General features: G+C 44.4%; 1 protein-coding gene and 1 pseudogene across 1 annotated transcript in view; one reads left to right on the plus strand and one right to left on the minus strand.

Annotated features, from left to right (window-relative positions):
* NUBPL (NUBP iron-sulfur cluster assembly factor, mitochondrial) overlaps positions 1-22716 on the plus strand; it is a 225428-nt gene that overhangs the window by 90819 nt on the left and 111893 nt on the right. The window lies entirely within an intron of this gene.
* Positions 1736-2855, minus strand: LOC149871972 (uncharacterized; annotated as a pseudogene).

Raw genomic sequence — 22716 nt, forward strand, 5'->3', positions numbered from 1 at the left:
CTGTTCATAATATATTTACTCACATACCACATGCATCTTTTACCCAAAAATTAGCCATTCAGAAATGGTACACATGTGTGTTAAGCAAGGAAACTGACTTGCATACTAGGATGGAGATGTGGTAATGCCGTTGTGGGCTATGCTGCCTTTCTGGATGCATACAGGAGAGGCAGAGTCTACTCTTTAGCGTTGCTCACCCTCCTCAAACTTAAATAGCTGAAAGTTAACCCCATCACAGTTGCTGTTGAATTTGACTATGCCAGGAACACCTTGGACAAAACATACCCCCCACCCACTTACTCCTACTCAGTGTGAATTTAGTCTCAAAACACTGTAACTTAACTGCTTTAAGCATGGTGACCACTGCTCTTGGTCACAGGTATAGATACATTAGTGCATATGGAACAGAAGCAGATGGGTGGGTATACTTTTATGGCAGTGTTTGCTAGCATGGTCTAATGTGGAGGAGACAAAATTAGTCTAAAGAAGAACAGAGAAGAGCAATAAGTGATGATTAGTGGTATGGAAGGGTTTTCATATGAGGAGAGACTAAAGAGGCTAGGTTTATTCAGTTTAAGAAAAGAGACACGTGGGGATACAGTAAGGGTTGACAAAATACTAAATAGTGCAGAGAAAGTAAACAGGGATTTATATCTCTCACAATATAAGAACTAGGGCTCAGAAAATGAAATAGTAGGTAGTAAGTTTAAAACTAACAAAAGGAAGTTCTTTTTCACATAGTGTGTAATTAAACTGTGAAACTCATTGCCACAATATGTTGTGGAAGCTGACAGTATGGCCAGATTCAAAAAGGGATTGAACAGATTCTTGGAGGAAAGGTGCACCAGTAGCCTGGGAGTTAGGGGTACAGCCTCTGAATTGGAACTCCCTAGACCCTGATTGTGGAGGCTGCACGTGAGAGAAAAGGGAAAAAACCCTGGTCATACTGTGTGTGTAGGTTGTAGCTGTATTGGTCTGAGGACATAGGCAGACAAAGTTCAGTGAATCTGATATCTTTTATTAGACCAACTTAAATAGTTGGGAAAAAAAATTCTTAGCAAGCTTTTGGGTTTAAAAACCCTTTGTCAGGCTGAGGAAGCCTCTGCAGTTGGTGTGCGCTCTTCCTAGATGGAATGAATAGTAAAGCCAGAGGCTGGTATGCATGCAAGAAAGGCAGTCACTAAAGATGTAAATTGAGGAGTCAGTGGGTAAGAGAGAGGCTGGATGGGGGGGAGAGAAAAGGGAGATAAATGTAGCAGTTGATAGTGGAGAGGTACCTGGGGAGTCGGATGCCAGGCAAGTTATAATGTGTCGTAAATCCAACGTCCATGTTTAGTCCATGATTTTTTGTATCCAGGAGGTTGGTGAAATGAAGTTCATAGGATCATCTCTGAGAAGTGTTTTGTAAGTTCCCTTTGAGGATTAAAACTGAGAGATTGGAGAGAGAGTGGCTTTCTTGTGAGAAATGTGCCCACTGGTAGTTGGGTATTCTTGTCTTTGATAGATTTCTGGTGTTCATCCATTCTGGTGTGCAGTTGTTGTTTGGTCTCTCCTGCATATTTTCCATGAGGGCATTTGGTGCATTGGATGAGATACTATGTTTCTGGAGGTGCAGCTGTAATATGGAGGAATGCTGATGGCTCTGTTGTGGGGTGTAGTAATTGTGGAGGTGGTGGAGATGTGTTGGCATCTTGCATTTCTTGTCATGGCATGGTCTGGATCCATTTGGTACGTTTTAGGCGGTAGGAAGCTTGCTTCTAGTGCTGAGGTTAGCGAGGTTCGGTGCTTGTTTTAAGGCTAGGATGTGTGGTTCTGGGAAGATGTCTTTAAGAATAGGGTCTCCTAGTATGGGTTGCAATTGTTTGAGGATTTTCCGTATGGATTTGAGGGAGGGGTGATAAGTCATAACCAATGGTGTACGATTAGTGGGGGGTTTTCTTCTGTACTGCAGCAATTGTTCATGTGGTATCCAGGTGGCTCTTTCATACGAGCAATCTATCTCTCTGGAGGAGTGTCCTTGTTGAATGAAAGCCCTTTTAAGATTGGTGAGGTGGCAATCCCGGGTGTTCTCCTCAGTGCAGATTCGGTGGTATCTGAGGGCTTAACTGTATATCACAGCTTTTTTGGTGCATTTAGGGTGACTGCTGGCTTTGTGCAGATATGCATGTTGGTCTGTGGGTTTCTTGTATAACGTGCTTTGTATGTTACCATTCTGGCTACTGATCACTGTGTCTAAAAAGGATATGTTGGTATTGGAGTATTCAAGAGATAGTCAGATGGAGGGATGATGATTATTGAATTTCTGATGGAGCTCAATCAGAGATTGCAGGTTTTCAGTCCAAATGATGAAGATATCATTGATATATTTTAAGCATAGCAAGGGTTTTATGGTGCAGCTCTTGAGGAATTCTTCTTCCAGGTGGCTCATAAAAAGGTTGGCATACTGTGGGGCCATTTTGGTGCCCATAGCTGTGCCCATGGTGTGGAGGAAGTGTTGGTTGTTAAAAGTGAAATTGTTGTGTGTGAGGGTGAGCGTATAAGGTCAGTAATGTCTTTGGGTCTGTACTCTGAGTTGTCATATTGCTCTTGCAGGTATGTAAGGCAGGCTTGGATACCATCATGTTGTGGTATAAGCTGGTAACATCCATGGTGGCTAGGAGGGTGTTGCTGGGAAGGTGGTCTGTGTGTTTAAGTTTCCATAGAAAGCCTGTAGTGTCTTGGGCAAAACCTGCTCTTTGGGTGACAAGTGGTTTTAGGATTGATTCAACGAAACCTGATATTTCCTCACTTAGGGTTCCATGGTTGGATATGATAGGTCTGCCAGGGTTCCCTTGTTTGTGGATTTTAGGGGGCATGTAAAAAGTCCCTGGGTTGGGTATCGGCGGGGGATCAAGGTCTGTAATTTTTCTTGTAGTTCTGATGGAAATGATTTGATGGTATTTTTGAGTTTCATGGTGAAAAGGGTAGGATCTTCTTGTAGTTCTTTACAGTAGGTAGTGTCGGAGAGTTGTTGACTTCCTTTATGTAGTCTTCACGATTCATATGTTCATACCCTGTTCACTCTCCCTTTCAAATCCATTCCGTGCTGTTGTGTGACATGGGATATTGGGCTAAGAGCTGCCATTTACAGGATCAGACCATGTATTCTTATGTAGGGTGTGACAGTTTTATAGGAACAGAACACAATCTTCAGACTATTTTTTCTCCACTGCATGGAGTTTCTTTTCCTATCAAAGAGCATTTTATTTCTGTCATGTTTTACAGATCCATGCAGAGTTCTATTTACATTATAAACTACAGAGGCATTTCTATATAGTGGTCTCATCAGGAACCAGTATAATGAAAGCTTTGCCTTTATTTCCATAATAATCACTAACTTTTCTATTTTCCCAGAGATTTTGTAGTCTGTTCTGAGTTGTCTTGGGCTGGAACTCGGTATAGAAATGGTCAGCCCAGACCAACTTTTGGTGCATAAAACTTGTTACTTTCCTTCAGACCAGTAGAATAATTGAACCTTTAGTTATTTTTTTAGACTGCAGTATACAAACAGCATGCTTATAGACTTTTTCACAGCCTGTGGATTTGTTAATTTAACTATATTTGTTTTATTTAGAAAGACCAAAATTCTAGGTATTTCATCTAGGTCATGGCTGCCCAACTTCTAAGCAACTCAGGGCTGAATGCCCTGTAGGCCATACTAGTGGGGGCTACATACCTGTGGGCCACGCCAGGCCAAGCCACAAGCCTCCCGGGCTACAAGCCATGGGGATGCCCTCCCCCACAATGCACCACGCATCTTTGCCCCCTTCTGCCACTGATACACCATACGTTTGTGAAGCCCCAGGTTCACCCTCTGCTCCTCATGCTGTGCAATGCACTGTTTTGCAGTGAAAACTGGAGAAGAGGGGAGCCCAGAGGCTCCAGCTGCTGTTGCAGCTAGAGAGAAGAAGGGAATAGCAGCTGGGCAGCAGCCTGGGGGCTACAGTGTAACCCCTTGTGGCCTGCATATGGTCTGCTCCAGTAGGACAGCTTGATCTAGGTGTATTATGTTCATCAAGGATCCTGGTTTTCTCTGTTTAAAAATTGCAACTTCTCTGATAAAAATCACAAGTTATTTGATTTAAACCCCACAAATCCACATTTTCCCACAATCAAAATGAAACACCACTATGCAGTATATGTGTACTAGTTGAACACAACATTTTACTGATATATTTAAAATTTTAAACCAAGTTGGAAGGCTACCAGTGCCTCAATCCTTATAATTAAATACATTCTAAATACCTATCTATTTCGGCATTTAATTTTGTTGGGGTTTTTTTTATCATGGAAAATCAGAACTCACCCTGCCCTTCACTCACCAGGATGCAGGTCCAGCTGAGGCTGTCCCCCCCGCTGCTTTGTGACACTGAGCAACCCTGATATGCTGGTGCCACACCTATGCTGTTGGTGCCCCTCACTCCTAACCCCCAGTCCCCTGCCCCCCCCCCGGGGGTCATGCTAGTACCCCTCACTCCCAACCCACAGCCCTTTGACACTGCTGGTGCCCTTCATTCCCAACCTGCAGTACCCTGGCACTGCCGGTACCCTTCACTCCTGACCCACGGCCCTCTGGTCCTGTTGGTGCAACCCACTCCTGACCCACAGTACCGCCGCCCCCTCTGGGGCCCCTCACTCCCAAGCCACAGCCCCCCCAGGTGTGCCAGTGCTGGTACAAACACACAGACTTACCTGCAGCCTGCCCCTCCACTCCCCGAGCTGCCAGAGGGGGCCTCCAGCTGCCCCCATCTTGCCTGGGCTGGAGCATGGTGGCTGTGGCTGCAAAGCAAGTCTGCCTCTGGCATAGGCTGGAGGGAGAAGGAGGAAGGCCTATGGCATGCCCTCAGCCTCGGCTGGGGCTCTCACACTGTGCCAGGTGGCCTAGAACAGGGCTGTCCCTCTGGGAGCATCTCCTGGCTGCCTTGTTCCTGCGAGCATGGGCAATGGCCCTTGTGACTGTCCCAGCCACGCAGCTCCCCACCACCCCCGAATGCCCCCCCTTCCCCTGCTGGCGGGGCAGGTGCCTCCTCCCTGCCCCCCCTGCCCTGCCACAGCCCCAATGCTTGGATACCTTCCCCCCGGTATTCACCCCCCCTACACACACACACTTATCCCCTTCACACACGCACACAGTCCCTGAAGCCTGGCCCCACAAATACCGCCCCCACATAGACTTACCTGCATTCTGCTGCCAGAGCTGCTCCCAAAACCCTAACTGGCTATATGCTAGCCACGTGCTTGTGCAGGTGCATATACATGCACGTGGTACCCCCTGCCTCCAATTGCCCTCCTCCCAGCCCCAAGCAGCTCCTTGTAGGCTGGAAGGCTGCCATCCTGCAAGGGGAAACCCACGGTTTCCCTTAGTCTTTTTTTTTAAAGAGGAAAATCCAAGTTTTTCCTTTAAAGGAGAAAATCCATGTTTTATTCCTTCAGAGGAAATAATCTGCATTTTTCTGCAACAAATAGAAAACCCAGATCCCTGTTCATAACACAACTCAGTTATGCACAAAATTTGCAGCACTAAGTACTGGCTTGAGAATTTGCTAAAAGCATGAAGGCTACACCTAGATTGCATGTGCACGTATCTTTGACCAGCAAAAAGTAAGGCTCACATAGTATTGCTTCGAACAGGGTTGTCCAGCTTCTAAGTATCTGGGGGCTGCATGCATATGGGCTCCTGGCCTACATGCCACATGGACACCCTGCCCTTCTGCTACATCATGCACCCAGACCTCCTCCCACTGCTGCACTGCACACCTGTGTGGGACTGCCCCCCCAACTTCCTTACACACACAGCTGCACTGCACACCAGCACAGCTATAGGCTCACCCTATATTCCCTGGACATGCCCCCATCCCTCATGTGGGGACAGGCAGCAAAAGTCAGTGGAGGGAGGGGGAGACCAGACACTCTGGCTGCTGTTGCAGCCGGACCCATGGTAGCTGGGCAGGAGCCTAAGGCCTGCAGCTTAACCCCTTGCAGGCTGCATGAGGCCCATGGACCACTACTGGACAGCCCTGGCTTATGGAAAAGTTTGATAAACCTTCTAAGTCACCAATAAGTCTGTATCTAAATGGGATAAGGGAAAGGAAGACAGCACCTTCCTTTATCATTAAAGCCTGTAAAGCCCTTTTTTTCTTCTGAGCTTGTTTTAAAAAGCAGCTGTTAACAAGAAAGTGTCACTTCAGTTATCTAGTTAACTTTAATATCACAAATAAAAATATTAATCTATCTAGCTGAGACCAGAGAATCTCTATTCGTTCCTCTGTAATACAGAGCCCATTGAAATCAGTGGAAGGCCTTGCATTGCTTTCTGTGGACTATGGATCAGGCCTCTGATGTTTAGAAAACTGCTCTTACAAAAGTCACTTGTGTAACCTTCACTAATGTATTGAAATGCTAATAATCACCTTGAAGGGTCCTGCCTGCCCAGAAAGAACTTGCGAAACCAGTCTTAATCTGCATGTTGATGTCACAAAGAAAATAATTACGCTTCCGGGAGATGAGAAACTGAGCACAGCTTTGAGAATGTACTGCTGCCACAAAGGTGGAAGAGAAAATATTAGAAACTCCCTTTTGCTTCTTTCCTGATCTTCTATAGAGTCAGGGAGCTATAACATTCCTACTCAAAACTGAGTTCAGTATATCCCCTTGGTCCCAGCATTCCTGTAGATTCTTATTAGGATGAATATTGATGAGTACACACAAGCTTAATTCTTTCTCTTTTTGTTTTCTGTTGGGGCCACAAAACCTGTTTTGTCTTCTTTCTTTCCTTAATGAATGTGGTAGGATGTACATGAATCCCTATTGCTTAACTGGCTAATGGTAGCGGCCAGTATGTAAAGGGATTACAGTATTTGAAAGGAATGGGCAATTGTAAAAAGGAACAGGACAGGCAGGAGAAAGCATCAGCATGAGGCAATATACTATTAAACTGGAAAGCTTTGCAGTAAATTTATTTTAGGTATTTTTTACTATTAAACCCCCCTACCTCCAAGTGAAAACATTTATAGCAAACATTTCCCAGCTTGCTTCCTCAGCTGCTATACTTATCCTTGTGCTTCTACTGGTGCAGTGAGAACTTGGCTGCAAAAACATTTATCTGTTCTTTCTGTAGCACAGTCCTATTGCTGGCACAAAATTAAACAGGTGTAAATGTACCCAGTCTAATTTGCATAAAATAAAACAGATGCAAAATACTCTATTGTTTTGCTGGGTTTACTGACTAGAGGGGTAGAAATTGCAGATTGTGTGGGGTTGTTTTTTTTTTAGTGTTTCCTTGAGAGGTACAGCTGATTTGGTTGTGAGCTTGAATGGGATCATGCTAATGCAGTCCCTATTAGGTCTCATTTCAGCAAAGAATTTAAGCATGTGCTTGAGTCCATCCCACTTCATGAGAGCTGAGAAACTTGTGGCTGATTTTCACTGTGCATAAGTGCTTTTCTGAAAAGAGATGGATGTAAGCATTTTTAAATGGTGCCAACTGGAGTATTGAGAGCATGCAGGATTAATCCTCTGCTTTCTACACTGTTCTCCATGCCCTTCAATGCTGCTGGTATCAGGGAAATGCAAGATGTAGAGAGGAGAGATTTCTGAAAGGCACAGAACAAGGAATGGTAACTTAACTATCAGGGATGAAATGGAGCCAAAAGATGAACTTTGACATGCTTATAAAAGTTCAGTGTAATGGTCACAGGATTCAAGTTACAGGTATACCTTGGTGAGCTATACTCATGAGCGCTGTTAGTTTCAGCATAGTGAGAAAATTGTTTTACAGATGCTATCCAAGTTTTTACAGGTGACTTGACTTGTGGGCAGGCCCAGGATGACACAGACTGCATAGAACAGGGGTGAGCAAAATATGGCCCATGGGCTGGATCCAGTTCACCAAGGGATTTTATCTGTCTCTCAGCCCTGTCTGGCACAGGCACCGGGGGGCAGCCTTGCCTGTGGCTTGCATGGCCAGTCCCACTGCCACTGGGTGCACAGTCAGGCTGGGGCAGCATGGCAGCCAGACTCCATTTCCCGGCAGCCCCAGTGGTGGTGGCTCCTTCTGGCTGCTGCTGCTAGTATCTCCATTGCTGCCAGACTCAGCCTTCCTGCCAAGGCACCCTTGCCAGTCTGCCCTGCACCCACTGCCAGGAGCACTGGATGGAGGGGGCAGGTAGGGTCTCCATGAAGACCATCATGGGACCCCCGCGGGCAGGGTTCACTCAGCTGGGTGGATGGGATGGGGCCATGGGTGGGCAAAGAGCAGCGTCTGGGAGTGAGGCCATGGGTGGGCAGGGCTGGGGCCAGGATAGTGGAGCAGTGATAGCACAGGGGCAGGGCCATGGGCAGAGTCACAATCTACTCCCAGCATGGCCCCATGCTGTCGCTGCCGCATGATCCTGGCCCCAGCCCTGGATCCACCTACCCATCCTGCTTCTGGATGCCACTCTCTGACTGCTCACAGTCCTATCCCACCTGCCCAGCTGAGTGTGACCTGCCTACAGGGGTCCCGGGCTAGTCTCCATAGAGACCCCACCCACCCATTATGTTTGGTACCCCCAGTGGTCGGTGTGGGGCAGGTGCCTGGGTATTGGGACCGGAGCCAGGGCCTGGTCCGGCAGCAGCAATAGCACAGGCAGCAGCAGCTGGAAGGAGCCTCCAGGGCTGCCAGGAAGTGGAGTCTGGTTGCTGTGCCACTTCAGTCCTGTTGCCCACCTGGGGGTGGCAGGACTGACTGTGCATACCATGACCTGGGCTGCCCCCCATGTTTGTGCTGGGCAGGGCCAAAGGACCTGCTGTTGCCCGGGACTGCAGACTGGATGGCCACTTAAGGAGTTTTGGTGAGCTGTTGAGGGGAAGGGGAGGGCGGTGCTGACCGGGCCTGCAACAGAACCAGAATACCAAAACTCCCTACGTGGCCATCCAGGCCAAATAATTGCCTACCCCGGTCTAGAAGTTGGAGGCCATGTTTGAACCTCAGAAAATGAGGATTAATGTGATGGAAACCAACAGAAAATGAAGCAAGTAAATCTAAGACCAGCAGCGCCAGGCTATAAACATCACCTATAAACATCACATTTAGAAGGTCAGCACAGGTCTCAGCACTGGTAGTTGCCTTAAGATGTTTAGCCAGCATGACATGGGATACCAACTTCAAAGTGATTGGAACCACTGCTCTTGCAATGAGATATGTCCCAACAGAATTTTGTGCTCCTGTATGATCCAGAAGTCACACTAAAAAGCTGGAGCTGTACTTAATGAGCTGAGACACATAACAGGCTGCACAACTTATATACACGCAGATGTATTCCCCAAACTCTTGGGCATTAGACCAAATGGTGTAAGAAGACAGACCATAGCATCATTACTGGCACTAGTGGCAAAAATGACAAAAATCACCTGTTCCATCAACTGTTAAGTGAAAACCTGAACAGATGGAAGCTTAAGAGGCATAAAAGTTGTAAACAATTTGTATGTGAAGCCCACAAGCTCCTGGAAGGGATTGGGGGTGCTGAACGAAACCTATTGGCAGCAATGGAGTGAGCCAACACCTGGGAAAGGTCAGATGTATTCCTATAGTCGCTTATACCAACACCAAACAAGTCCCCCATTGGGCACAACCTTGACAGAGAAGCATGGGTTAAGATGAACCGACTGAGATCTGGATACAGCCACTTTAAAACAACACTTCACAAGATGAACGTCTTGGACAGCCCCGTGTGTCAGTGCAGTGTCCAACAGACAGCACAGCACTTAAAAGCTACAATCTTTACAAATGCCCAGATGGGTAGATGGAATCCACACATTGAGTGATGATACCAGATAGTGGCTCATAGATTTGGAAGCTGATATCTGACACCATATGAAAAAAGTGCAGGCCTTTCAAAAAGAAGCCAAATCTCTCTCATGCTAAAATTCCAAATCCATAGAAAATTTTTGAGACTTGTAGCGGAATACAGAAGTGTTGGTTGGAAAAGCAGATTTCCTGGTTCTGGCGCTCTGAGCTCTTGCATTATTTTTTTCTTTTTTAAATGCTCATAAGAATAACAGTGAGAAAAACCCCCCAAGTATCTCACACTGAAGAATGCTGGATTCAGATGCACGTAATTAATTTTCTCAGAGCCTTTTAAACAATATAAAAAGAATAAGTTGAATAGTCATAGTTTCAAATGGGGAACAGGTACAGCATATACTATACATAGCCTTTATTTACCGTTCAGCATATTTTTAAAAATTAAGCCAGTCACAAACCAGCATTTGAAATAAACATCTTTTTCTGAATGGCTAAAGCACAAAAAAAGTTCTCTCTCAACTTTCCAGTATTACAAACATTTAGTGGCACATAAGAAGATATCCATTTTGCACCAACATTGATTTGAGAAAATGATTGTTTCTATTCTACCAAATGACTGATGTAGGTGTAAGGGAATTGCATTAAAATTATCAGGGATTAATGTGTTTGGTTTTGAAAATAAATATCTTCTTTTGGTGCTATTTATCTAGCAGTAGGAAACTGTTCTTCTCTGATGATTTTCTTTTTTAGCCACATTATCTCTAAGTGAAACTTTGTTATGTTGGGTAAACAGTGGTTTTGAATGCACCTGGTTCATGAAACAGTTAAGATGTATGCTTCCTTTGAAATACATTTCCATTTAGTTATAAACAGTTTGTGTGTAAAAAAATAACACAAAATCTCCGATGGATAAAGAGAGAAGAATCTAAGGAAAATAGCACAGTTCTGTGCGTAGTTTGGCATTGTCTACAATATGCTCCTAAAACTCATGCTCAAAAGGCCTTTATTTTATTAAGCAAAATTCATAACTGAGGGTAATATAAAAACCTGGATTTCTAGCCGAAAGTCAAGTAGTACCGTACTGACTTAGGAAAGCAACTACTATTGCTGCATATGTAAATATGTACTAGGGAATGCAAATACATGGTTCTATAGGCATAACCAGTACCTAAGCAGGTTTTGTAGATGATCCCTTCACAGACTATTCCATAATTAACTGAATGTCCATATTAATTTGGATAATAGGGAGTCAGGACATATAAAAGCTACATACTATGTAAATTTAGAAAGTTATTTTTCCTTGTTTTCTTAGTCTATGTCTTTCCAGTGCCTACTCTTCCCCTATCTTGTGCTTAGGCAATCCTTATGCACTTTTTCCTCCTAAGGATCAAATCCAAAGCATATTAAAGTTAATGGAATAAGATGCATTGACCTCAACAGACATGAATCAAGGCCTGACTGGACATCACAACAAATCAATAATCCTACAGTTAATTCCCTTTCTTTCTAATATCTTCTCCTGTAATTGAAAGCATCTATATTTTTGCTCTGCAACTGAAATCTATTATTTTTCAGGGTGATAACTGATTGTTGTGCTCCAGGACAATTCAAGAATACCGTACTTCACAAGTTCAGCACTCTTTGTTCAGTGCTGGTTTGGTAAGAGTTGTTAGGTCCTCATTGCTTCATTGGTGATGAAATTCTAATATGGAAAGCTATGAGTTCAGAGTTGATTGTATTCATCTGAATAGAAGATGACCCTGATTATAAGATAACCCGCCCGTAATTGTATTTTATATATAGGAAATTTATAAATTTGTTATAATTTTCCTGGTGTAGAGTCTAATTATTGGAGCTGTCTAGAATTTGTCCTCCTCCCACTGCTACAGTAGGGAAAATAAAGCTGGGGGGTCATGTAGCTCCTTTGCCCTCTCCTTCCTCACAACTACATCCTCCAGCAGTCCCTTCCCCTTCTTCTTCCTGTTGGACCCTTCCCTCCCTGAGCACATGGAATTAAGGAGCAAATTTGAAAACAATGACCTTGAAATTAAATATAGCTATAGCAATTAACATATAGTACCCATATACTTAGTTTATTCAGAAGAATTGAAGAATTGATAGTTATTACTTTTTTTTTTAAATTGCTGCAAGTTTTAGCACAGGTACTCCATAAACACACTTTTGAGCAGTACTTTAGCACCTACTTATACAAGTACTACAAGTTCAAAGCCAAAGGCTAATCATTGGGGATTTACCTAATTCAGCTAGTGAGCTAGGCCTGGCCTCTGACTTTGCAGGTAGAACACAGGACCAGGCAGCCATTCCTCAGGCAGAGCATGGTGGACCCCCCACGCCTGTGATAGACTGAGGGGCCACAGTGACCCTGCCTCTTGTTGTTGATTGTGGGGGCTGCCTGTTATGTAGCTCTGCCCCTTGCTGCTGATTGGCTGCAAGAGCTGTCTGTCATGCAGCCCCAGCACTCATTGTTGATTGCTGGAGAGGGTTGGGGCCACATAACAGGCAAACCTTGCAGCCAGTCAGTAGTGAGGGGTGGAAGTGGCAGCCATCTTGCCTGTAGCCCTTTGAGTGGGCAGTTCCTCAGGCCCTCTTTCCTGCCCCACCAGGCTGTCACAGCACATTGACCGCTGCTGATTTAATGGGCATTACTGGATTTTGCAGAATCCACAAAATCTGTGAAATGATGAATTTGGTAGGTCTCTACTAATGATTTACCATAGTTTATTGTGCTGGGCCCCAGCATAGTCAACAAGTTTTCAAGCCATGGTGAACCCACATCACAGCACTGCTCAGTATGTGTGTGTACTCCAGATACACTCCCACAAAGGATCCATGTGCTAATCAGCCCCTCCCGCTCATGACTGGAACTGGGTGTTCTTGTCATGAGTCTTGGGATGCTCCAGAAATTTATATGCAGATGAGCTGCAGGGCAGCTTGGTCCAGCTTTACCTCATGGAGGTTGGGGGCACACTAACCATATATAACAGAGGGATTCTGGGTATGAAGTGTTTGGGGCCTCATTTGGTGATGTTTGCCAGGCATTTAAGGCTGGTGCATAAATAGGAATCACAGCTTTTGAATCACAGGAAAGAGAGGCACAGGTCAGCTGTGGGAGTGAAGAGGAAGTTGAAGTGTATTCAGTATAGTGGCTTACCATGACTTGAAAAAGAAGTCAGTGGTGAGGGGGGCTGGGCTTAATGGGAACTACCATATATCTTATTCAGATGGACAGCACTAATCTATCCTTCCAGTTGGTCTGGTTGCCCAGTATGGGCCAAGTGTTTTATATTCATGTTCTGTGTTGGCTACATTTAATCAGCTTTATAGTTGGTTTCCATTGCTGAGAGCATAATGCTTTTGGTAGCAGTTTAATTATAGACAGTGTATTTAATGAAGTTTCCAGGTATACCATGATAAGATAAGGGGCTTTTTTCCCATGACAGCTGGGGGGAAAAAACTTTGTCTTGTATTCAGTAATGTTTTTTCAATATTAAATAGCAAAGGATGTATATATTCTTTTTGTTTACTTTTTTGTTATGAAAATTTGCAGTATGTTTTATCCTCTAAGAACTAATAACATACCATCTGTTACTGGATGGTCACGATTAGCCTATACTCTTTGATTCCAACTTTGTAGCCCCTCTCTTTTCTTTGCTGTTCTTCTTCAGAATTTATACTGCCTTCATTGCAGTAGCACCTATCACTTGTGGTTTATTCTTTTTCAGCCTTTGTTTTTGTAGCAACAAACCTGTATACAGTGCTTTTTGGTAGGGCATTTTATAACATACTGTATGTTTCTGTTACAAAAACAGGATCAAAGAAGCAAACCTTGCTCTCACAGTGGCAGGTTATCTGACTTACGAGCGTTCTTGTGGTATTTCATGTCTTAGACTGACCCTTGAAAAATCTTCATCTAATGCACAAACAAGCTTTACCCACTGTGACTGAGGGGCATCATTTTTTGCTATGGACATTTTCCTGAAGTCTTAAGTTATCTTTTAGATAGCATCAGTTCCAAATGAATCAGTCACATTATAGCCAGGGGGAGTGGGGGGCAGTTATTTTAGCTGGAGGGTCATTTAGGGAATTCTGGTAAGCTGTTGCAGGCCAGATCAGTACCCTGGCCCCACTTGCAACAACTCACCAAAACTCTCTAAGTGGCTCTGCCCTGTGCAAAGCTGGACAGATGGGATGGGGCTGTGGGTGGGCAGGGAGCCGAATTCAGAAGCAGGACAGGTGAGCAGGGCTGGGATCTTGGGGCCATGAGAATTGAGAGCCAAGGCCTGGGCTCCAGGGCTTGGGGACTGGACTGAGCCATGATCTGCTCCCTGCACATTCCTGCAGTGGGCACTGATTCTACAGGTGGGGGTGTGCAGGGAGTGTTTCTTGGCTCCACTCTGGTACCTGGCCCCTCATTGTCACTGCCCTGTGATCCTGGGATCTCCATGGAGACTGTCTGGGACTACCACTCCTGGATGCCACTCCCTACCTACCCACCGCCTCATTCTATCTGCCTGGCCACACTTCCTTCCTGCATGGGTCTCAGGCTGGTCTCCATGAAGACCCTGCTCATCTACCTCCTCTGGCAGTGACAGCAGAGACTGGCAGCAGCTGGAAGGAACCGCTGCCACTAAGGCTCCCAGGAAGTGAGACTGGCCGCCATGCTGCCCCAGCCCAACTGCATGCCTGGGGTGCCTGCATGTGCCTGGCCTGCACTGCCCCCCATGCCTGGCAGAGCTAAGGGACTCACTGCAGGCTGGACAGAATCCCTTGGAAGGCCATATCCAGCCTACAGGCCGTATTTTGCCCACCCCTCATTTGTAGGCAGGAAAGTTAGATTCTCAGGATGCATCTACATGAGACATTTACTGTACAGTTGACTAGTAAGCTGCACAATAAACATTACATGTCTATACGTGCGCCACTGTTAGGCCAGAGTAGATTAATTAACTCTGCAGCAGGATAATACTTGTAAATACTATCTTGCTGTGAAGTTTTTTGACCAAATGCTGTTTGACAGGTCAAATACTCAACTGTATTTATACTGATGAAATTTGCTGTTATTCTAATATTATAAAAGCCTTAGTCTGTTTATCTGTAATGCTTTACTAGCACTCTGAAACAACCAATCAGAGTGTGAACATTTGGACAGCAGGTGACAGTCTGAGGCAACAGTGGCAGTGGATGGGGGTGGGGAGGGTTGAGGCCCCAGCCTCAGCCTGAAGCAGCAGGGGGGATGGGGAGGGGAGGAGCAGACCTGGCCCTGACCCGAAGCGGCAGGGGAGAAAGGCCCCAGCCTGGGGGGGAGGGGGTGAATGGTGGGGGCCCCGTGATGGCAGAAACACAGGGGACCCACTCTGCCCTGCTCCCTGCAGGCAGTGGCGATGGAGCGGATGGGGGGTGGGGCCAGGAGCATTGGCCCTGCCCCCCCACTCCCTACAGGTCACAAAAATGGCGTGGATGGAGGGGAGAGGGCGGGGCCAGTGCTGCTGGCCTTCCTACCCCATTCCTTACAAGGCACAAAAATGGAGGAGAGGTGGGGGCATGCCCCCCCATCCCTGCAGGTGGCAACGACAGAGCAGATGGAGGGCACTGGCCCCACCCCCAGACCCTGCTCCCTGGAGGCGGCAACCATGGAGCAAGGGGAGAAACAAGCCAGGACCCAACGTGGGGCGGGGTGTGGAGGACTGGGGTTTGGACAACAAGAAGCAGGGGTGGGGCCAGATGTGGGGCTCTATCCCTGCCTCCTTCATAACACCAGAGACTGAGGGGCCCCTGGCCCCTCAGACCCCTCTGTCATGGTGATATGTCCCCACCACAGAGGTTGGAGCGGGCCGCTCGGGGCCAGAGGCAGATCCAGCGGACATGGTGGGTGCCTATGGGGCCAGAGGCAGAGCGGTGGCAGCATGGGACATTGGGTGGTGCCTCCCCCACCCCCACATCATTCTTGATGGGCAGTTGGTTAGTACCTGTATAAAATTCGAGTGTATCCATCATGTATAAACCTACGCCAGTGTGATTCTACTCTGATTTAGTTACCTTATGAAAAACGTATAGTTATTGTACACTGTCATACTGTGTCTTTAGTTATAATTAATGTCCACAGACTAGCTCAGAGTTGCAGCTTGTATAAGCTGTTACCAGAGTAACATAACTTTATATGCTATTGTATGCATATAGACCTTGTGGTGAAGCAGTGAAGCCGATGAGATTTGAATTAATTTAATCACTCGGTATTGGGTTTCTCTAGTGGTGGTTTATTAAAGGGCAGGTTCAGTACGCTTTGTTCAGAAATTGTCTAAATCAGGGGTTCTCAACCTTTTTGGTACCAGGACCCATTTGTAAACATTGGCCTGTCCTGACCCAGGCCCCAGCCTCACAGTATGTTGTGTGTTGGGGGTGGGTGTGTGTGTGTGGGGGGGGGGTGTTTGCAATCCTTTCATATACTTTTGCAACCCACTTTTGGGTCACGACCCATGGGCTGAGAAATGTTAGTCTAAATGGATTAGATTCTATAGAAAATCCTGTTCTGACCTAAGTGGTCTTCTTTAATACCAGATGGTAAAGTTTTCTGGGGAGAATACGTCTCCTATAGTATGGTTAGGAAATGTCTCCAGTTTTAATGTTACTTTTCTTCTTTGATTATTCCTCTATGAAAATATTTTACTGTGTATATTTAAATGTAATGTATTTCATTCTATATCAGTTCTAATGTATACTGTTTATTCTTAAAATAGCAGTTTCTTAAAGTGATAAAATGTATATGCTTAAATGAGATCCTAAAAGGATTTCCTTTAAAAATTACCTTTGATGTTTGTTTAGTATTGGATTGAAAGGAATAAATGTATGCAGGAAGCTGCATGTAAGCAGTTATCTGGAGAATTCCCTAGCTTTGTTATTCTGTCCTTCCTATCTGACTGTATTAGATATAGGTGGCATTTTCTGAGGGAGAGGGATCCACTGGAGAATATACCTTAAGCTCTCTGAAATGAACATCTTAGAGCTACTCTGCTATTAGTGTTTAGAGCTTTGCTAGCTGCTTGGTTGCTGCCAAGGTTGTTCCTGCAGTGTTGCTTGATTGGAACTCTGCATGTACTCATCTCAGTAAGAACAAATAAAGAATATCTTCTATTATTTACCAAACACCAGGATTACTGCAAAACTACAAGTAGCAATTCCTCTTCTGTGTTAATGTTCTCTACTGCTGCCTTGTGTGCAGTGTACTCTCATACCTCATTCCTAAACAGACATACCAGAGCAATGTGCAGTCTCTGTCTTGTGTTATACTTCCTATCTGGAATACTTATTCAGAATGCATATCTGGTATTTTGATTATGATTTGTCACATAAACGTAGTGATTGATTAAAGCAATTTACAGAGAAGCATTCATGGTGTTTCTGAGTTAGGAGAAAATACACAGAAGCACATGGGACTTAATTACATTGCTTTAATAATAAACGTCAAGTTAAACCTTTTCAAAAAAAGATGAATGCTATACTTAAGGAAAGTGCAATTACATTTCCACGGTTTGAAATGTTTTACACACTGTACATATTAGAGTAGCTTAGATATTAACATTTCTGTACATGCAAAGGCGCTGACAGCTTTCTGGCATTACAAGGCAATTTTTGTGATCCCTGTCCACTTATTTGCTTGCAAAAGGTATTCCTTCCTTATAATGTGTCATTAATCTGAGCTCATTTAGTTGTATGCAAGCAACATTTGCATATAGACACATTTCTAAGAACTGATTGAGAACATGAGGACTAATGGCCATGATTTGGTAAAATGTTGCCTATAAACAGGATTTGCATATAAATTAGTATTTTATATCACAGCTTGATTGTGTGTACCATTTTAATAATGGCTAGGAAATAACAGTAGTGGATTTCAGTAAGCCACTTGTCTGATTTCATGTTCCAATTTCAAATTTAATTAAAACTTTCCTTTTTTTGAGATTTAATAACAGTAGACCTTAAACTTTTTCCTTGAAATGATATGTTGTGTCATAACAAACAGTCTATCTTAAATGCAGTGTTGTTTTTGTTTAACAAAGGTATGTTTTATACTTAAACAAACAAACAAAACACCTTGCAGGAGATGAACAGAAAAGCAAACAACCTCCATGAGTCTCTCCTTCTGGAATTGCTTTTTCATGTTATCCTTCAGAGTGGAAAAGAATAATTGAAAAGCACCAAGAAGGACCTTCAGACCTTTCTTGCCCAGTGCAACTCTTCTCCCAGTCTCATGGATCCTAGATCTCCCCTTATACTAATTTGGATGGGAAAGTTTCTGAGAACTCGAATAGCATGAATTTCTGAGGGCTCCTGGAGCATGAGGGCATTCTGAAGAATAGGGTTTTCCATGCTTTTCTCTTCTCACCATCCATAACTTTCAGGGCATTGCTGTTGTATATTTTTCTAAGTCTTTGCAATGCTTTTGTTGGTGAGCACAACAGTTTGACTCTGCTGGCAGCCACAGAGGGGATTGTTTCTGGCCACGGGAATAGTGAGATCACAGTTGACACTTTTTGCTCATCTCAATTTCCCTGTTGGATGTGAGACTAGCTACCTCTGAACTCTGTAGTGAAATGTTGTCCTCGCTTAGGTCTCTGCAAGTCCATAGAGGTATATAATGCCTCAATCACTGTTATCTTCTCAATTTCCCAGCATGCTGAGGTGCATAGGAACTATAATTGAGTATCGCTAGTTTAACAAACATGATTTTATCATGAATTCTGAAGAAAATTGTGAGAAAAGAAATTAACTGTCAGAAATTAAGCACAACACAATAATTTAATCACAGTACGTGTTAGCGGTATATTTTACAGTTGGTTAGCAATGAGGTTTTAGCATGAACTGAAGATTCCATCATTAACCTCTGTTTTCAAATGTTTACAAATTTATGATAAAAGTATCCACCCAAAAAGGAATTAGTTTTAATATGATTTAGAAAAAACATGTAAGTGCTACTTTGGTATTGGTGCTGTCTTATTGAGGACGCTTGAAAAAGAGAGATATGGTCACCTCATATTTTCTTTCTCTTGGTTATATAGATAAAATTACATTTTTGTTAATTTTTTGTTTAATAACAAGAAACCTTTCAATAGATGTGCAGAGGTGCTTTATATTCCAAAGAATCCATATCCAGAAGCAAAGTCTGTATTTTCCTAAACAATCACTTCTGTGGTGCCTATCTTCAAGAAAGGGAGGAAAGTGGATCCAGCTAACCATGAGCCTGACTTCTATCCTGGGGAAGATCTTAAAAAAGTTTAATAAAGAGGCCATCCTTAATGGACTGGCTGATGCCAACATCCTAAGGGATAGCCAGCATGGGTTTGTTGCGGGTAGGTCTTGCTTGACCAATCTCATTTCCTTCTATGACCAGGTGACCTATCACCTTGGCAAGGGAGAAGAGATTGATGTCATATATCTTGACTTCAGAAAAGCCTTTGATCTGGTATCCCATGATCATCTCTTGGCGAAACTAGCCAACTGTTGCCTTGGGTCCACCCTGATCTGCTGGCTGGGAAACTGACTCCGTGGTCAGACCTAGAGGGTTGCAATTGATGGCAGTCACTCATCATGGTGTCCTGTGACCAGTGGGGTCCCTCAAGACTCTGTCCTTGGACCCATATTGTTCAACATCTTCATTAATGATGTGGACATTGGAGTCAGGAGCGGACTGGCCAAGTTTGCCGATGACACCAAACTTTGGGGCAAAGCATCCACGCCAGGTGAAAGGCGGGTGATCCAGGCTGACCTGGGCAGGCTCAGCAAATGGGCAGACGAGAACCTGATGGTGTTTAACACCGAAAAATGCAAGGTTCTCCACCTTGGGAAGAAAAACCTGCAGCATCCTTATAGACTCGACAGTGCTACGCTGGCTAGCACTGCAGAAGAAAGAGACATGGGGTCATCATTGACCACAAGATGAACATGAACCTGCAATGCGATGCTGCGGCTAGTAAAGCAACCAAAACAGTGGCTTGCATCCATAGATGCTTGTCAAGCAAATCCCGGGATGTCATTCTCCCCTTGTACTCGGCCTTGGTGAGGCCGCAGCTGGAGTACTGCATCCAGTTTTGGGCTCCACAATTCAAAAAGGATGTGGAGAAGCTTGAGAGAATCCAGAGGAGAGCCACGTGCATTAGCAAAGGTCAGGAAAACAGACCTTACGATGACAGGCTGAGAGCCATGGGGCTCTTTAGCCTGGAAAACTGCAGGCTCTCAGGGGTGATCTGATGGCCACCTATAAGTTTATCAGGGGTGACCACCAGGATCTGGGGGAACATTTGTTCACCAGAGCGCCCCAAGGGATGACGAGGTCGAACGGTCACAAACTACTACGAGATAATTTCAGGCTGGACATAAGGAAGAGTTTCTTTACTGTCCGAGCCCCCAAGGTCTGGAACAGCCTGCCATCGGAGGTGGCTCAAGCACCTACATTGAACACCTTCAAGAGTAAATTGGATGCATATCTTGCTGGGATCCTATGACCCCAGCTGAGTTCCTGCCCTTTGGGCAGGGGGCTGGACTCGATGATCTTCCGAGGTCCCTTCCAGCCCTAATGTCTATGAAATCTATGATTATTGAAGTAGCAGTCATTTTGTGCACAGAACAATATTTAGGAGAGTGTAACAGGATGATCTGTTCCTTCAAGGACAGTTGGGCCCAGGCCCTGGCCTGGAATCTTCCATCCCCTGTTGGAAGGTGTGGTCTTTGAAAGATAAGTGTTTCACAGGGGGATTCACAGTCAAGTTGGGAATGAACCTTTTTCTAGTGAGTATAATGTACAGGAGGTGGAAAAATTACATGGAGTTAAGTCAGGGGAGATTACGAGATTGGAGAGATTTGGACAGGGACTGCCTGGACCACAGCTTGAATCCTGATGACAGTTAGAAGACAGTTTAGACTATGGTAGAGCCCTTGGAGAGGTCTCTGATCATCATTTCCCATGGGGAGAGTATTTTCAACAGTAGAAGAAGAGGCCCTGACAAGAAGAGGTAGGGAAACTTGTAGCTACAAGTGACAGTCCCATTTATTTGGACAATCGGTCCTAAATTGACATGAGGAAGGGAAGGCCCAAAATGATGTGCTCAGTGCAGGTCTGGGTAGTTTCTCAGAATTTTGGTTACCCCAGAGGGGCTAGAATTTTGCATCTTAACTAGAAGGTTAGTTGATCCATGCTGATGGCAGAGAATCATTTAAAACCTATGAGGGAAATAGGCAAGCTAATGCAGTGTCACACCATGAAGGAAGGGATATGCTTCAGGACTACATCTTGTTGCCGGAAAAAAAGCAAAGAATAACTTTGCCAATTGAATATATAGCAGGAATTCTCAGGAGACAGAATATAATTGTTCCAGTGTAATTGGTCTGGGGAGTCAGACCAACAAATCCAACACTTGCAAAACTGTTAAAATTCTTTTGAGGATCCAATTTGTTGCTTTCAGTAGTAGAGTAGCATCCTATGTTGAGGCAGTAGTTCAATAATGATTCCAAGAAAAGTATGCCATCTATTGAATCACTACAGAATATACATATATTGGCTGCAATTGTATGTTCTATAGACTTCCTCCAAATAAATACCTTATTTTCTTGCATATAACCTGCAGCTTTACTGCCAAACCAACTAAGGAAAATTGGGGTACACATTACATGTGAGGAAAAGGCTCTCCATTGGTTCAAATACTTGTTGGCAAGTGGTGGGGGGAGACTGGTGGTAGCATTAATTGCCATAGCAATAAATGCAGCCATTGCTTCTCCCCCCCGCATCTGCCATAAAATGTCTGGAACTATGGGGAGCCCTACCTTTCAACAACATGCTGGACTAGGTTGGAGTGTGGGGATGGCCCGACCCTGCACATTGACTCTGAAGCCACATACCAGATTAGACTGGCATGCTGAGTCTGGGACTGTCTGTTGGGTTGGACCTGGCACAGAGGTCCAGAGCCAGTGCACAGGGTTGGACCTGCTGTGTGGCTCCCAGTGTTGCCATGGCTGGATTTGGCCCCTTCCCTGCTGTGCCACTCAGTTTCCAGTGCCACCGTGGCCAGTTTGGACCTTGCTGTGTAGCCACCAGCTTCAGCGCAATGGTCTCCAGCCTTGATTTATAGCCCTAAGCTCCAGAGACCCCAGATCTCAGGTTACTTACCTGTACTTCAAAGTAAGATATTATTTCCTTCTTGGGGCCTTGAAAAAATATGGTACATGCTATATTTTGGGACGTGGTGTATACGAGAAAACACAGTACACATTAGCTCTAGATCTGTAGCTCATGAATTTTCTGAGGATGTTGTGTTGATGCAAATAACTCCTGCTTTTCTTCTAAGGAAATACAAGGGTAGTTTTTGCTTAGGTAGTAACCTTCACTACCCTGCCCAATACATTGTTATTTTTGTTTGTTTCTGAATTCCTATAGGGATCTGGGAATCACTGTATTAACTCTTATAAACTTGATGTGATTACTATTTCATGCTGCTCTTTTCTTTGTTGACTACGCTGTACCATAATCAGATATTTAAGTTTAATTTTCAAGGACTGTTAGGTACTTGGCTTTCCTTAATAACATAATAATACCTTACTCTTAAATGTTAACTAATATATTAGGATTTTTACTCGTCTGAAATAGGTTCATTTAGGCACAAAAGTAAGTTTACAAAAATATATTTTAAACCATAGTCGTTAAATCTGTATATAAAAATATGTACTCTTCAAGAATATGGTATGCAAAAGAAATATTTCAGGCTTGTAGTTTGCACATATTAAAAAGTGCTCTGAGGTATATGTGGCTGGATAGTACTCAGAAAAGTTCTCAGTGGCTGAGCAGTGCATGAGCAGTGGACTCTGCAGTCATTTAGTACTTGCCTAAC

This window comes from Crocodylus siamensis, chromosome 2, assembly GCF_052110815.1.
Source record: "Crocodylus siamensis isolate JL-2025a chromosome 2, ASM5211081v1, whole genome shotgun sequence".
NCBI classification, from domain to species: domain Eukaryota; kingdom Metazoa; phylum Chordata; order Crocodylia; family Crocodylidae; genus Crocodylus; species Crocodylus siamensis.